At 37.9% G+C, this 15359-nt stretch overlaps 1 long non-coding RNA gene across 1 annotated transcript in view; it reads right to left on the reverse strand.

The window, feature by feature from the left end:
- Window positions 1-1165: 1165 nt before the first annotated feature.
- LOC131105753 (uncharacterized) overlaps window positions 1166-15359 on the reverse strand; it is a 67417-nt gene continuing 53223 nt past the window's right edge. Inside the window, exons 2-3 of the long non-coding RNA XR_009119986.1 lie at window positions 1421-1613; window positions 1166-1363 (exon numbers count right to left, since the gene is read on the reverse strand). This is a non-coding gene — a long non-coding RNA (uncharacterized LOC131105753). The remainder of the gene's footprint in view (window positions 1364-1420; window positions 1614-15359) is intronic.

Below are 15359 nucleotides of genomic sequence, written 5' to 3' on the forward strand. Positions count from 1 at the left end.
CAGTGGGACTTGAACAATAAGATAAGTGAGCTACCTGTTGGTGCTGTTGTTTAGTGGAAGCCAATGTAATGGCAGACTGTGGCAAGTAAGCCATTTATTTTCTTAAATAAAACTACAATATATTGGAAATCTATGCCATACATGAAATATGCATGAATCACAAAAATACAAAATGTAATTATCGTTGTAGTTGCACATCAGATTGTTTACCAAAGATATTTCCCCTACTTATAGCTAAAAACGCATTTCTATATGTGATTAATTCCGAGTTAGCTGTGGACAAAAATGTGATTAATCATGATTAAACATTTTAATTGATTGACAGCCCCAGTTTTCGCTAATAATAGGTTGTATTCAACCACGAAACTGCATAATTTATTAATTCATATATATTTTTTTAAAATGGTGAAACAGTAAAATTCAAACCATGATATGGTGAGGGACAACTATGACTTTATATTTTATTATATTATTATATTGTTTTGCCATATTACTACAAAACCCAAATAAACAGAGTAATTTTATAAATTAGATTTTCAAAAAGTGACAATAAATTAATTAATATATGATCATTTCAAATTATTTATGATATAAATATGAATATTTTATTAATTATGGTAATAGCAGTGCTGGAAGTAGTTTAAAATTATATTAAAAAAATAAAAAAATCTATAAATATCTTAGTGTTATGCATGCATTATTATTATGACTATTATTACTAGAATTTAGTAGCTGCAAGTAGTAGCATTAAAAAAAATCCAATATTATTTTGGTTATTATTATTCATACAAAAATATTAAATAAATTATTATTCTTATCATCATTATTATTATTTTATTTATTAGTTTTATTTGACCTGTGACCTCAGCATAATCGATAGGACGCCATACTTTAACGCATGATTGAATTTTTTAAATGTACGTTTTAGAAATTGAATAATCAAACATCACCCAAAAAAATATAAAAATATAAATATAAAATCAATATAAAATATATAAAATGATGTATTGCATTAATCATAATCATAAGTCACTGAAGTGCCATATATAGAAGAACAAAGCCAGAAAAAATGCTCATTTATGGAGATGACCACTATGCTGCAATGCTCTAATATCCACAACAGCGTGTATTCCCTCCCCATCTTTTGTACTTTTTCCACCCAGAATTCATGAGACACTTTAATTATGCCACATGATTGCTCAATGAGGCTTTTGTTCTTCCAAGATGGAGGCAGCACCTGTGGCTCAAGCATCAACAGTGTGACATCTTATAATTAAACATCGTTAAACACACCAGTCTGTGACGACTAACCGACTGGATATTCCGTTGGAAACCGTTGGAAAAAGGAGGAACTGAAAGCTTCCTGTGAAAAAAAAAAAAAAGCTAAACAGAGACTCTGACACCCATTGCAATTACGCACCGTTCCCGGCCGTTAGGAAGCGCCTCTTTGGCTCCGTATCATCGTTTCGTGGTTGTTGTCGTCCTGAGAAGTCCTTCAAAGCGAGCCAGAACAGGCGGTATTCTAATGAGGTCATCAATAATCGGCGACTGCTGCTCCCACCGAGAGAGAGACCTCATCTGTTGATCTGTGGCCGTTAGTGGATTGCTTCTTCCTAGACGAATAGTTCCGCAATAATGAGAACATGCTGTGTAAAAAGCTAATGGTCAACACGACTGTGGGTTTTTTTGCACAGTTCTTTCATAATAAAGTAAATGTTTGCTATAAATGAAGCTGGAACTTTCACACAGACATCCTGTGAAATCGGTGCATCGGCACTAAAACTGTAGATCGGTATTTATTTATTATTCATTGTTCAAATTCACATTCCGGTCCAGGCATTGTGGTCTATCCTTTTAGACAGGAAAAGTGTATTATTGTAGTACATGAAAGTGACAGAGCAGGTCTTTCCTAAAAAAAATTGACTCTTTTTTACACAGAGATGCCACAAAATTGGTGGATCAGTGTTAGAACAGAAAATCCACCATTCATCCACCTTTGCCTTTTACACAGAGTTTGTAGTAGTATGTGTGTGCACTTTCACACAGCAACATTTCTTTCAAAATAACATGCCATCGAGGAGTAAATATTATGTGTTGAACTTCACACCTTTATTCCGGCTATTGTGGAATATCCTTTCACACAGATAAAATGTATTTTTGAATAGGGGACAACATAGCAGGTATTTGATAATAAAACAGGAATTGTGTCTTATTGCAGTACATGAGAGTGACAGAGAAGGTCTTTCCTAAAAAAAGACTCTCTGTTTTACACAGAGATGCCACAAATTTGTTGGATCAGTGAAAATCCACCATTCATCCACCTTTGCCTTTTACACAGAGTTTGTAGTAGTATGTGTGTGCACTTTCACACAGCAACATTTCTTTCAAAATAACATGCCATCGAGGAGTAAATATTATGTGTTGAACTTCACACCTTTATTCCGGCTATTGTGGAATATCCTTTCACACAGATAAAATGTATTTTTGAATAGGGGACAACATAGCAGGTCTTTGATAATAAAATAATTCTGCTATCAAGGAAACTGAAGCCTCTTTCACACTGAGATCCTGCAAAATTGGTTCGTCAGCACTCAAATTGTAAATCTGGCATTTAATTGCACATGCCTTTCACACAGAACAAAACAAAAACGGGATATTACAAGATTCCGGGACAGCAACAGTCGCTTTCAACACAACAGATGAAAAGTGTCAGGTGTTGTCTCCGGTCTTTGTTACGGAATACCCTTTCACACAGTCCCATCCTGCCTCTGTTACAGCTCTGATGGTTCCTCAAAAGCTGAAAAATTGCCAGGTTGTTTTAATTCCCTAATTATGTTATTATGTTCTATATTAAATCACCTGAACATCCACACAGAAAAGGAATGCTTTTACAGGCTGTGTGAAAGGGGCTTGGGATACAAAACTACACAACTATACGACTCAGGATAACCTACTTTCAGTTCACAATGTTTTCCGTATTATTTTATTTGAATTCTAAATGAATCCTCAGTTCTTTTTCATGTTGTTAAAGGAATACCTCACTGCCAAACGGGTATCAGGATTATTCTGGCAAGGACAAACAAGCCATGATTTGATTCACCATAAACATCTAAGGGACATTTCATTTATTTCATCCTGTAACTTTTAAATTCTGAATTTAGATTTATCCTTGAGCAACGCTGCCGCTGCAACAACGCGGATGAAACTTGCGATAAGCCGCATTTTCTTTGTACTCGAGCCAAGGTGGCTCACAGGCAGCGAAGGATTAGCATAGCGAGAGGTTAAAAGTGAGGCGGTCACACGTGCACACAAAAGGATGCCGATTTTAGGTTTCAGGAGCAGATGCTGTTGGCAGCATGTTTACTGTTGTCACATATGTAGATATAGACGACCCTTGGCAATTACGATAGCGGCAGCTATTTATTTACCATGTTATTAAAGCTACAATTTGACTTCATGAATGAAATAAATGCCACAGAAACATAGAAGGATGTGAGGAGCCAATCACAGGGCACATATAGACAAACAACCATTCACATCACATTCATACCTATGGACAATTTGGAGTCACCAATTAACCTAGCATGTTTTTGGAATGTGGGAGGAAACTGAAGTACCCGGAGAAAACCCACGCATGCATGGGGAGAACACGTAAACTTCACACAGAGTCATCTTACTAAGAACACATAAACACTAAATTCATCACACGGCAGCTTAACACTCCAAAGGTATACCTCTGAAATATACATTCATTCATTTTCTACCGTCTACCTTGTGAGGAAAAATCACACATGCACGGGGAGAACATGCAAACTCCACACAGAGATGGCCGAGGTTAGAATTGAACTTGGATCTCCTAGCTGTGAGACCTGCGCCCTACCCACTCGACCACTGTGCAGCCCTAAAACCAATTCAGTTTAGATCAATATATGCTAAGCTATTTGAAAAAAAAATCATCCATATTTTAGCTTTTGTCTTATAGGTGACAAAGACAATAGTTCTTAGTAGAGATTGACCGATATGATTTTTTTTTTTTTTTGGACCAATACCAATTCTGAGTATTTAAGAAGGCCGATAAGCGATATTTGGAGCCGAAAAAAAAAATGCTGTAAAAAAGTTGAATAATACAAACACTTAAATTCCTGTCTAAAGCATGTTTTTTTAACCCAGTGGTTCAAAATTATTTTGTCATACCCCCCCAAAGGGACAGAAATGTTTTCACGCCCCCCTGTTTAGTACCAATACTAGTTTGGAATAAAAAAAAAAAGAACATTGAATTTTTTCTCATAATGCATTGCATCTGAGCAACACATTCATCAGGGTGCTGCAGTGACATCAGTCTCCCTCTGGACTCTGGGTTTTCTGGCTTCCTCTGGCGGACAGAGACAGCATTGCAGCTGCTTGTCGCTTACATGACATACATTATGTGAAAACTTTTTTTTAAACTTGTTTTCAGGGCTGTATATTTCCGAGAGTGTTAAGTTACTGTGTGATGAGTTTAATGTAGTTTGTAAGATGACACTGTGTTTAAAATATTGTGAGAGATATTTAGGGCTGACTGACCAATGGCAATTGAAGAGAGACGGGTAGGATTCTGCGGCTAAATTTAATTTAATAATTACACAAGTCATGTTTATGGTAAATTTTGAACCAAAGTCAATTACGCATTTCTGCCATTTGCTCACAGACAACAAATGCAACTTTAACTCACTTTACTCCACTGTAGCTTTCGGACAACTCAATGAATGAACCAAAATTGCAAAATAAATACAAGCTGCCCCCTTTTGGAAGACATATAATCAACAGTCAGTGTCACTGTGGTGGTTTACAGCATCCATTCGACTTCTACCTTCAATGGCAATTATTTTCCTGCATCAATGTTCCCTCCTCTGTTGAATAATCACCTTGATTATGCATTGATTTTGCTGTCCTCTTCAAATTGATTCATCACTGCTATTGGCAAAGTGATTTCTGGAGCGTGCTCGATTTTCTGCTGATCAATTCATCTTGACTGTCCTGTCACAAATGTCTGTTTTATTTTTTTAATCAAAGGGGACATATTATGTTTTTTCTACTGTTCTGACCTATAAATGTTGTTAGAATGTTGCATTCTCGTGTTAAACGGTGCTAAAGTTTCATATAATGAGGTTTGTACATTTGGCAGTGAGCTATGGAAGAAGAAACAAGTTTTTTCACTTCCTTATATGGGCATGCCTGGGTACACTTTGTTGAAAATGTCACAAAATGACCACACACAACACACAAGTGTTTTGAGGATAAGACATAATTACTATTATGACAACAACAGAGTAAAATTTTTCAGTGACACTTCGAAATGTTAGTAGGGACACCATGAATGTGCTTCCCTGTGGAACAAAAACAAGCTCCTAACTAACTGCATTGGTTATTTGTATTTGTATTTTTTTAAGACCACACAGCTAGGAGACCCGAGTTTGATTCCACCCTCGCCATTTCTGTATGGAGTTAGCATGTTCTCCCCGTGCATGTGTGTGTTTTCTCCGGGTATTCCGGTTTCCTCCCACATTCCAAAAACATGCTAGGTTAATTGGCGACTCCAAATTGTCCTAGGTATGAATGTGAGTGTGAATGGTTGTTTGTCTATATGTGCCCTGCGATTGGCTGGTGACCAGTCCAGGGTGTACACTGCCTTTCGCCCGAAGACAGCTGGGATAGGCTCCAGCAGCCTCTGCGACCCTTGTGAGGATAAGCGATAGAAAATGAATGAATGAATGAATGAAGTTGTAAGACCAGACGCTAGCAGATAACTAACTCGGGCTGCCGCCAATACAAACTACAGTAACAGCTAGGCAAAGCGTGCAGGCAAAGATGCAAAAAAAAGTCGAACGTCAATAGTTGTGATAAGGGATTGATCAAACGGCATCGATTAGAGCAGCCTTGCGTCAAGTTGTCAAACTGAAGCCATTGAGGTTTTACAGACAATTGGTTTGATTCTCGCAGCAATAAAGGACAAAATTTGTTTGGCAACCCTACATGACACATTCATCAGGGTGCTGCAGTGACATCAGTCTCCCTCTGGACTCGGGATTTTCTGGGCCCCTCTGGTGGACAAAGGTTTGATGGTGATAATGTTGTCTTTTTAAATCAGATTGACAGCCAAAATTAAAAGTTTAGAATGAATAAAATAGTTTTGCAATGTTCCGATTCGAATTGAAACACCATTTTATCATTGCTAAATTCCGAAAACCTCATCCATAGCCAAAGTGAAAGGTTCATGCTGCGTGACCTTTCTTTGTCCTCTCACTCTAACAAGTTACCATCATCACACCGCACTATTTATGGCCACCTGTTAAATAACGCAATATCTCACCATCGATTTTGCAGCCCCCTTTGGCAATTTCTTTTCCAAGAGACGTACGATTTGATAACTCAAGCAAGACCCATTGATTTTTCTATAAGCAAAAAAAAAATAAGTCGCCGCAGAGGCATAAACAAAAATATATATTGAACGTGTCCACCTTTTCTACCTTTAAAAATCAATATTTTTAAGACATTTGGTCACACTCAGTAAGCGTGTATATAATCTAGCAAACACTACCCCAGAAATGCCAAATACAAAACACATGTAGAGTAAATTAAAGATTGCAGCACATCAACATGATGATACCTTCCATTAGAGTGCGTGCAGCCAACCGTAGCACAAGGTTCATGGTGTGATACCGTTTTCTCGAAGCCAACCCCCCAAAAAACATCCCACAGATTACAATCACGCTCGTTGAGTGGTGTAGAAAACTGACAGAGACTAATGACTTTGCGCGTCTGCTGTGATTAAGAGGCTGTGCTAAACCTGAGATAATGGCATGATATCCGCTGGGAGCCACCGGGTTGCTGTCTGATAGCAATCAGGTGGCGAACCCGACGGCCAAGAAAGCATCCGCCGCCGCTGAGGCGACTCGGCTGGCCTTTACACGTCTCATCGGGTTATATTTCTGATGAAAAATGCTCGCCACCTTTCCTTTTGTGGAATATGATTAGAAACAATACTCCATGAATATTTGAATATTTAAATAAAAACAACACGTGTAAATTTAGTTTTCATTGGGGTTTTTGACCAGCTTGTGTTGCTGGAAATTAACATGTTCAAATAAAAATGTCTTGCTGTGCTTTCAGCACTACTTCAATCCATCAGTGAAAGTATAATGACTGTTATTTTGACCCTTAAGGACCACTGTAGGACTCCTCAAATTGAGTTATTCCACTGGTTTTGTGTTCGTATAGACTTGTGGCCATTACTTACATATCTCACTGCATAAAAATGGTATAAAAACTTGCCTATTTGTCAATGGAAAGAAGACATGCATGATCCAAAGTATAGTATGTTTTAAATGCATTTATCTATTTATTTAACAGATGCTGAGGTTCACATTGGGAGTGACCAGGATGGATAGGATCAGGAAGGAGTATATCAGAGGGATATTACATGTTATAGGCCTTGGAGATAAAGTCAGACTGAGATGGTTGGGACATGTCCAGAGGAGAGATAGTGAATATATTGGTAGAAGGATGCTGCGTTTAGAGCTGCCAGGTAGGAGGCGTAGAGGAAGACCAAAGAGGAGGTTTATGGATGTAGTGAAGGAGGACGTGAGGAGAGACTGATGCAGAAGAAAGGGTTGGATGGAGGAGATTGATTTGCCATGGCGACCCCTGAAGAGAAAATCTCAAAGAGAAAGAAGAAGATCTATTTATTTAACCATCTATCCATTTGTGGAAAGTATCCAAAGCATACCACATGTGTCTAATATCACTCCATCCATGATCCAAAGCATACCGCATCAGTTAAACATCCATCTACATCAGGGGTCTCAAACACGCGGCCCGCGGGCCAAATGTGGCACGCAGGACACTAGTTTGAGGCCCCCGCCTTGATATGAAAGTTTAATGTTAGTGCGGCCCGCGCAAGTTTGATATGGATGCTGTATGGTATCATGTACCCAGAAAAAATTATTGCGTCTGATTAATGTTCATGTTAAAGGTTAAATAACTGTTAATAGTTATCCCCCCTATCCGTGTGGAAGTGGTAAGTTTTTGGCTATTTAAGTTTAAAGGAAATAACTTGAAGGCTACCGTTTAGGTCGCTAGCTCTCGAGTTTGCGAGTTAGCATGTGTCTCAAGACCCTGCAGTTGCGCAATATGTTGTAAATAAAAAGAGTATAAATGTGACTATAGTCGTGTTTTGTCATGTCTACAGGGCTCTAATAATGCTTTGTTCATTTTAATCTGAAAAAAATAATTTGTCTACCCACCAAGTATATGTGGTTTCTTAAGTTTTTATTATTTGCCGTTTTATTATTATTATTATATTTATTTATTACTGATTGATTGATTTTCTTTATTTTTGATTTGTTTATTTTTCATCTTATTTTGTGCAGATAAATAAAAAATAAGATATTTGAGAACAGTGGAATGTTTTATCAGAGCTTTTATTGTAGAAAATCAGAACCAAAGCACTGAAAAACTTTGTATATTTTTCTGTTTTTAATAAATGTGTTGTTGTTTTTTGGAAAACCTGATGGGGCCCAGCCTTGCCCAGACCCTAGCTCCAGTGGCCCCCAGGAAAACTGAGTTTGAGACCCCTGATCTACATCAATGTGTTTCCTGTTTAGTGCCAGATGATATATGGTCTGTATAGTAAAAACAAATGGTGCTCTGACATATTGTAGGGATAAAAATATAGAAGTAGACAAACAAAAACATTTCAGCTTGTGGGAGCAAACACAGGCATCAGTGTATTAAATATTGACGTTAGTCTCAGGCATCCTCTCAAGCTTTGCTGTACGCCTTTTCATTTTAATCAATGTTCTGTGTCCTAATGAGAACACTGCTTCTTGCACGCTTGTTGACCTGCTAGATGAGGATGTACCAAATGTGATCAGAGTCTCATTAGCCTCCAGGAGGGACCACCGGTAGCGGCAACCCACAGCACCACCACCACGGCAGCCATCACTGTATGCTGTTTGATGATATCAAATTAAGAAGGCCACAAAAGCCACGAGTGGTACTCAGGAGGCGCATATGAGGAAACGCAGCGATCTGCGTTGTCATTAGGACTTCAACTGGTCCGGAGAGAATGTTTTATGGTGGAATAAAACGTCCGTGGGCTTTGCCGGGGATCATACATGGTGTCGGGTCCTTCGCCCCAAGATGGTGGGGAGATGCCAGTGGCTGTTTGTTTGCTGACAGCTACATGTTGTATCACCACAATGGATAAGGACGATGTCAGTGTGTGCTATTCCCCATCCATGTTTGTCTTCCACTCGTGTTGCATACAGAGGACCATCGGAACTCACAGACAATCTGTTTTAGCTGTCAGTTCATTTGGATTTTGAATTAATATCACAATAAGTAACAAAAAAATGTTGTTTTTTTTAATAATTGCACAGGCTTTAGTACAAGACAATAATACATAATATAATCCCTTGTTTATCACCATTAATTGTTTCCAAACCCAACTATGATAAGTGAATTTTGGTGAAAATAGGATCCTTTCTTTATAAATGCAATACTTTTGTAGCTAGTGCATTGAAAACATATTTATAACCTTCTAATTATGGGTTGTAACATCGTTAGAACCCTCTAGATATGAAATAATAAGCCCATCATCAACTTTACATTCCTATTATCCGATATACAATCTATAATCAAAGAAAATTAGGTAATGAAAATTAGATGAGATAATTCAAACCTGCAATAAAAGCCTGTTGTTCTGGCAATCAAGTTTGTTGTTTGTGTGTCGAACATTATAGTAACATGACTGACACTTTGTGATCATTTTAAATAACTAAATATGACAATTTCAATGAGTCTTTTGAATGCCATAAATTTATAGTTTTGTTCATTTAGCCGACAATGTTTATTATAGGCAACAAATACATATTAGTTTAAATTGACATAACATAATAATATGGCATATTCAACCAGGAAACAGCATTATTTATGAATTATTATGATTATTTTTGAAAAACCATGATATACTGAAGCCTCAAAGTGTGAACTGTAAATGTGGAGAGGGGCAACGCCTCTTTTTTAGGACATATTTTTGTGTTTTTGCGGTCACTTTGTGGTGTTTTATGCATTTATATTGTTTATTTTGTGTATATACACTGATGGAATAGCCGCATTGGCTAAAATATAGGACTTTCTTTTACAAGACAAGACAAATTGAAACTTTGTTTCTTTTTTTTTTTTTAATATTGCTGCGTGTTCAGTTACAGTGAAATAAGTGGTAGATTACAATAACAAAAGATAACATGTTTTTATTGCCACAATAATTGTCCATAGGTATGAATGTGAGTGTGAATGGTTGTTTGTCTATATGTGCCCTGTGATTGGCTGGCGACCAGTCCAGGGTGTACCCTGCCTCCCGCCCAAAGACAGCTGGGATAGGCTCCTAAAATGGATGAATGGATATTTGTCATATTGTACTCAGCAGCCACAGTACCAGTCAAAAATCTAATTTAATATGCAAAAGTGTACTGTATGAGGTGGAGGTTGTATTTCTCTTTCATCACACTTTTCCTTTTCCACCGAAAAGCCAAAGAAAGGGTATAACACTTTTGGAGTTAATCCTTTACATGTTCACCGAGCGTTCTTTCAAATGTGCATCCCGATCCGAATGAAACGTTCCCTTGTTGAAATGTCTGCCTCTCTGAAAACCACCGGCGCGGCCAGTGTATCATAATGGATGACAGCAATAACGCTTGTGACAAAAGCAATATTGAGTCTAATCAGGACATTATCAAACGGCCAACCAATACAAATCTGTATTAAATAGGAGGAAATAGCAGCAACGTTAGCACTCGTGTGACATCCTAATGAGTAATATGAGGTCGGTTGTAGCGGCATTCATCCATAACTGATGACTAATGACAGACAATGCGTCTCATGACAGGACAGAAATGAATATGAATAGCATTTCCGTACTGACCTGAATATGAAATGGCATTTTTTATCACTATATTCATTGAATTATACATGAAAACTAACAGGTTCCCACCAAGCGCTTTTGTGTTTTGTTGTCAGTCATATGTAACTGTTGCGGAACTCTGATTGTACTATGTGAGACTGACTGAATCTAGAGGTGTAATAGTAACATGTAACCATGGTTTTTAATAACCTTAATTTCCAGCAACATTACCTGGGTGTGACAAAGCATGTCCTTCACTAACTACATTCAGTAAGTACATTATTGCACACAGACACGTAAAGTGGTCGGGAATTACTGTATATTTGTAATAGTGGTGGGCAAACCCGTTCATTTCAGTGAACCGGATCATTCTGGTTCATTCAGTAAAAAGATCTGTTCATTTTGTTCATTTCGGTCAATTGGTTGTTAGCCTGTGATCTCCCTCTGTGCATAGACCCGGTCAACAATGTCGAGTCAGTCCGTTCACTCACACTGTTCATACGGGTCTTTTTTTGTTTGTTTGTTTGTTTTTTGACGTGTGAAAACCAAATAACTTTTTTTTTTATTTTACAGCAGAACCTCCAAAGTTGGTTCACACCAAAAAAAGAAAAAAAAAAAAAAAATCTGGGGACCTTGGTTAGCATTCATCCCGGTTAGCATGTTTGCAGTTAGCGCCAAAATGTTGCTTCTGTTTGTGAGGTTATGATGCATGTCTTAGAGTTGAAGTTCTTCAAGCGGAGGGTTTCATTTCCAGGTTTTGTTTGACTTTTGAGGCAGATTTGACCTGAATATTTTGGCATAACAACTAACTTTTTGGCGCGTGAAGTGGTCTTTCCAGTACGAAAGACCGAGACCGAGAGATTGCCGTCTCGGTCTTTCAGTCAGATAACCCCACCTACCCACAGAGCGAGGCGCGACGATAGGATAAGACAAGAGAGCAAGCACTCTGCAGCCAATCAAAAAAAAGCATTTGAAAAGCAACTGAATTGACTCATGGGTTATTTTAGGGGCGCTGACCTCGTTCATTCCGTTCACAAAAAAGAACTAGTTCTTTGACCTGTTCGTTCATGACCGACACACCACTAATTTGTAAACATCTTTGAATCTTTTCTATTGTTTTCACTGTATGCATTTTGTACTGTTTATTTGCACTTTGGGACTTTGGTAAAAAAGTGAGCACTCGATCCTGGTTTGGTCCAGGTTTGACTAGACCCTCACCACACCAGGTAAAAAAAAAGAAAATAAACGTTCCCTGATAGTGGACAAAATTTGTTGATTTGTTGATGGGCAGTGGAATTGTGTACCATCCTGATTACCAGGATTTTTTTTTTGCCAGGTAAATAAATTCCTGGTAATATAAGTTACTGCCGTACCAGCGGCACAGTGGTCGAGTGGTTAGCGCGCAGACCTCACAGCTAGGAGACCAGGGTTCAATTCCAATTTTTCAGCGACACTTCGAAATGTTAGTAGGTACACCATGAATGTGCTTCCCTGTGGAACAAAAACAAGCTCCTAACTAACTGCATTGGTTATTTGTATTTTTTTTTAAAGACCACACAGCGAGGAGACCTGAGTTCGATTCCACCTTCGGGCATCTCTGTGTGGAGTTGGCATGTTCTCCCCGTGCATGCATGGGTTTTCTCCGGGTACTCCAGTTTCCTCCCGCATTCCAAAAACATGCTAGGTTAATTGGCGACTCCAAATTGTCCATAGGTATGAATGTGAGTGTGAATGGTTGTTTGTCTATATGTGCCCTGTGATTGGCTGGCGACCAGTCCAGGGTGTATTGCGCCTCTCGCCCAAAGACAGCTGGGATAGGCTCCAGCCTGCCTCGCAACCCTTGTGAGGAAAAGTGGTAGAAAATGAATGAATGAGTTCCTGTTATAAGGAGATATTGAAGGTTCATTTTCAGGTGACTGACGGTCATGTTTTGGCTAGTTGATGGGTGTCTTCCTATTACCAGGAACCAGCTTAGTGTCCAAATTACAGTGTTACCTCAGTGAGTCCTTGACAAACGGAAGCGCATTCAAAGAAACGTGAGCTTTTAGTTGTAGGAATACTCCATAATCCTTGATAAGTGCACTCAGGGATCGCCATTACCATATGCCAGGCAGCGGTATCTATTTATCTAACAATGGTGTCTTAATTGAATGGAGTAGTGGTGAAGTGTGTACTCGTGTCTACGCTACCACAATTTGAAAAAAAATATGAGAAGAACCTAGCACTTTGTCAACAAGACGTCGGTGGAAACAATGTCACGGAAGACGGGAGCATCTATTTGCAGTCGTCACAAAAAGCAAATACAAGCAGCGGCAGCAGTTGGTGCTTAATGGAAGTCCTGAGTGTATCAGTCACTGCTGGGCCCCCTCGGCTTAGCAAGATTGAAGACGCCATATGTGTATCTGGAGCTTTTCCCAGGCCTTGTAAAGTGTCAACTGTTTTTTTTTTTTTTTCTTGACACAATTCACTCAAGACAGCAACTTTTGTTGAGTTTTCAGTGTAGGTTTACATCATTTTGATACTGTTGTTTACACAAAGAGTTTCCTGCTTTAAAGTACATTGCGAGCCAAAACACGAAGGGGATTAATTGAATAGTCTAGAACCAATCAGAACACAGAACACAATGGGCGGGTTTTCCCTTAGCGAATCAGAACTATTGTGGCTGGCTACACATACTGAGATGAACGGGGCATGTCTGGACACATCTTCAACTATCACATGAGTTAGCAGTAGTAAATACAATAGCACACATACTGTACAAAAAAAGCACAGATTGATCGCCCTAATACACCACAAGTCCGCAGAACACAATGCATGTTTATACACTGTTGTATAACAAATTGCACTCGAACAGTGAAGCAGCAAATCCGCGAAAGGTGAACCACAGTGGAGCAGGGGAACACTGTATATATGGCACAGTAGAAGCAGTTATGAAGAATGGTATGTAGTAAAGTATATGGTGTGGTATTAGTATTATTATTAGTAGTAGTAGTGGTGGTAGTAGTGGTATTAGTATTGTGGTATAGTATTATAGGATTATTTGTTTCAAATATGTTTAAGTTGTATAAAAGAACATACAGTCAGTACAGTTGTCCCTCATTTATCACGGTCAATTGGTACACCCGCAAAATAGGATTCAATGTAAACAAATTTAATTGTTGTGATTGGAGCATAGAAAATGTTTAGAAAGTTTTTAAGTGTAATTTTTACGGGGTGCGTAAGAAGGCAAAGTCACAAGCCAAAAATTTACCACTTCCACACAGAATGAGAAGAGAACATTTTCACTTTGTCATGTTGGACATGCTGTGGCTGACCCCATGCAGTGTGTAGATAATCTAATATAATAGTGACCAGAAATACTACATGACTCGTCCTTCAATGATTTTTGACTAGTAATATGCCACAGTCAAACAGGAAATAGCGATAATTTTAATTAAGCGCGGGAGTGATGTTCGAACTGTAAAGTAGTGAATTTGCGCAATTTTTTTTCCTCTCAAGCCCTTCTACTTGTCCATTACTGAAAATTCCTTCAAACTGTATCTTCTACATGTTGACACTTATTTTGTTTGCTTACATTTTGTCATAACTTGTGCCTTTCACTATGTAAGGGAAAGGTGGGAAGGGAAGGTGTTGGAAAAATAAAATATTAATAAGTTGTGCATTGCGGTGTTGAAGAGAAGGAATAAAATGTGCAAAAAAGGTTTACAATACATGGATATAATATAAATTGTTTAAAATATTTACTGTCCACCTAATTTTCTGTATATTATGCTGTATTGTTACACAATCTATTTTTATATCGCTTGTCCTCACAAGGGCTGCAAGGTATGCTGGTATTTGTATTGTTGCATAATAACAAATATCATTAAAATACGTATATTTATTGATGATACAAATTTTCTCACCCATGAAACAATGCTATGTATTGTCACAAACAATAATTATGGAATTAATTTATTTACATTAAACAAAAAAAATGCAAAAAATAAATTTAAACCCAAATTATGTTCCATTAAATTATATGATGTTGTAGTTTTGGTATTTTAATATTTTTATTCTAACCTACTGCAGCCATTTATAATATGTGGTAGAATATTTGATTTGATTTATTGATTTTACTCATTTTAATCCTCAAGCATATATACATGTTCCTTTATATAATATTGCATTATATTTTGTAGAGTCAAGTGATGAAGGTATGACATTGGTATTCAGCCTCACTTGTATGTGGGATCAAAGTAACAGAACTGTGTGGATTTATACATTTTAAGCTCATGTTTTGTTTTGGTTTTTTTTTACTTGTTAATATTCATACTACCGCATATGTTATATTGTGGTCTGATAGCTTGCAGCTGCGTAGCTATGGATGGACATTCCGCCCACATTTACGCCATGGCGGCGTGAACTCCTATAATTT

Source organism: Doryrhamphus excisus, chromosome 17 (genome assembly GCF_030265055.1).
Source record: "Doryrhamphus excisus isolate RoL2022-K1 chromosome 17, RoL_Dexc_1.0, whole genome shotgun sequence".
Lineage (NCBI taxonomy): Eukaryota > Metazoa > Chordata > Actinopteri > Syngnathiformes > Syngnathidae > Doryrhamphus > Doryrhamphus excisus.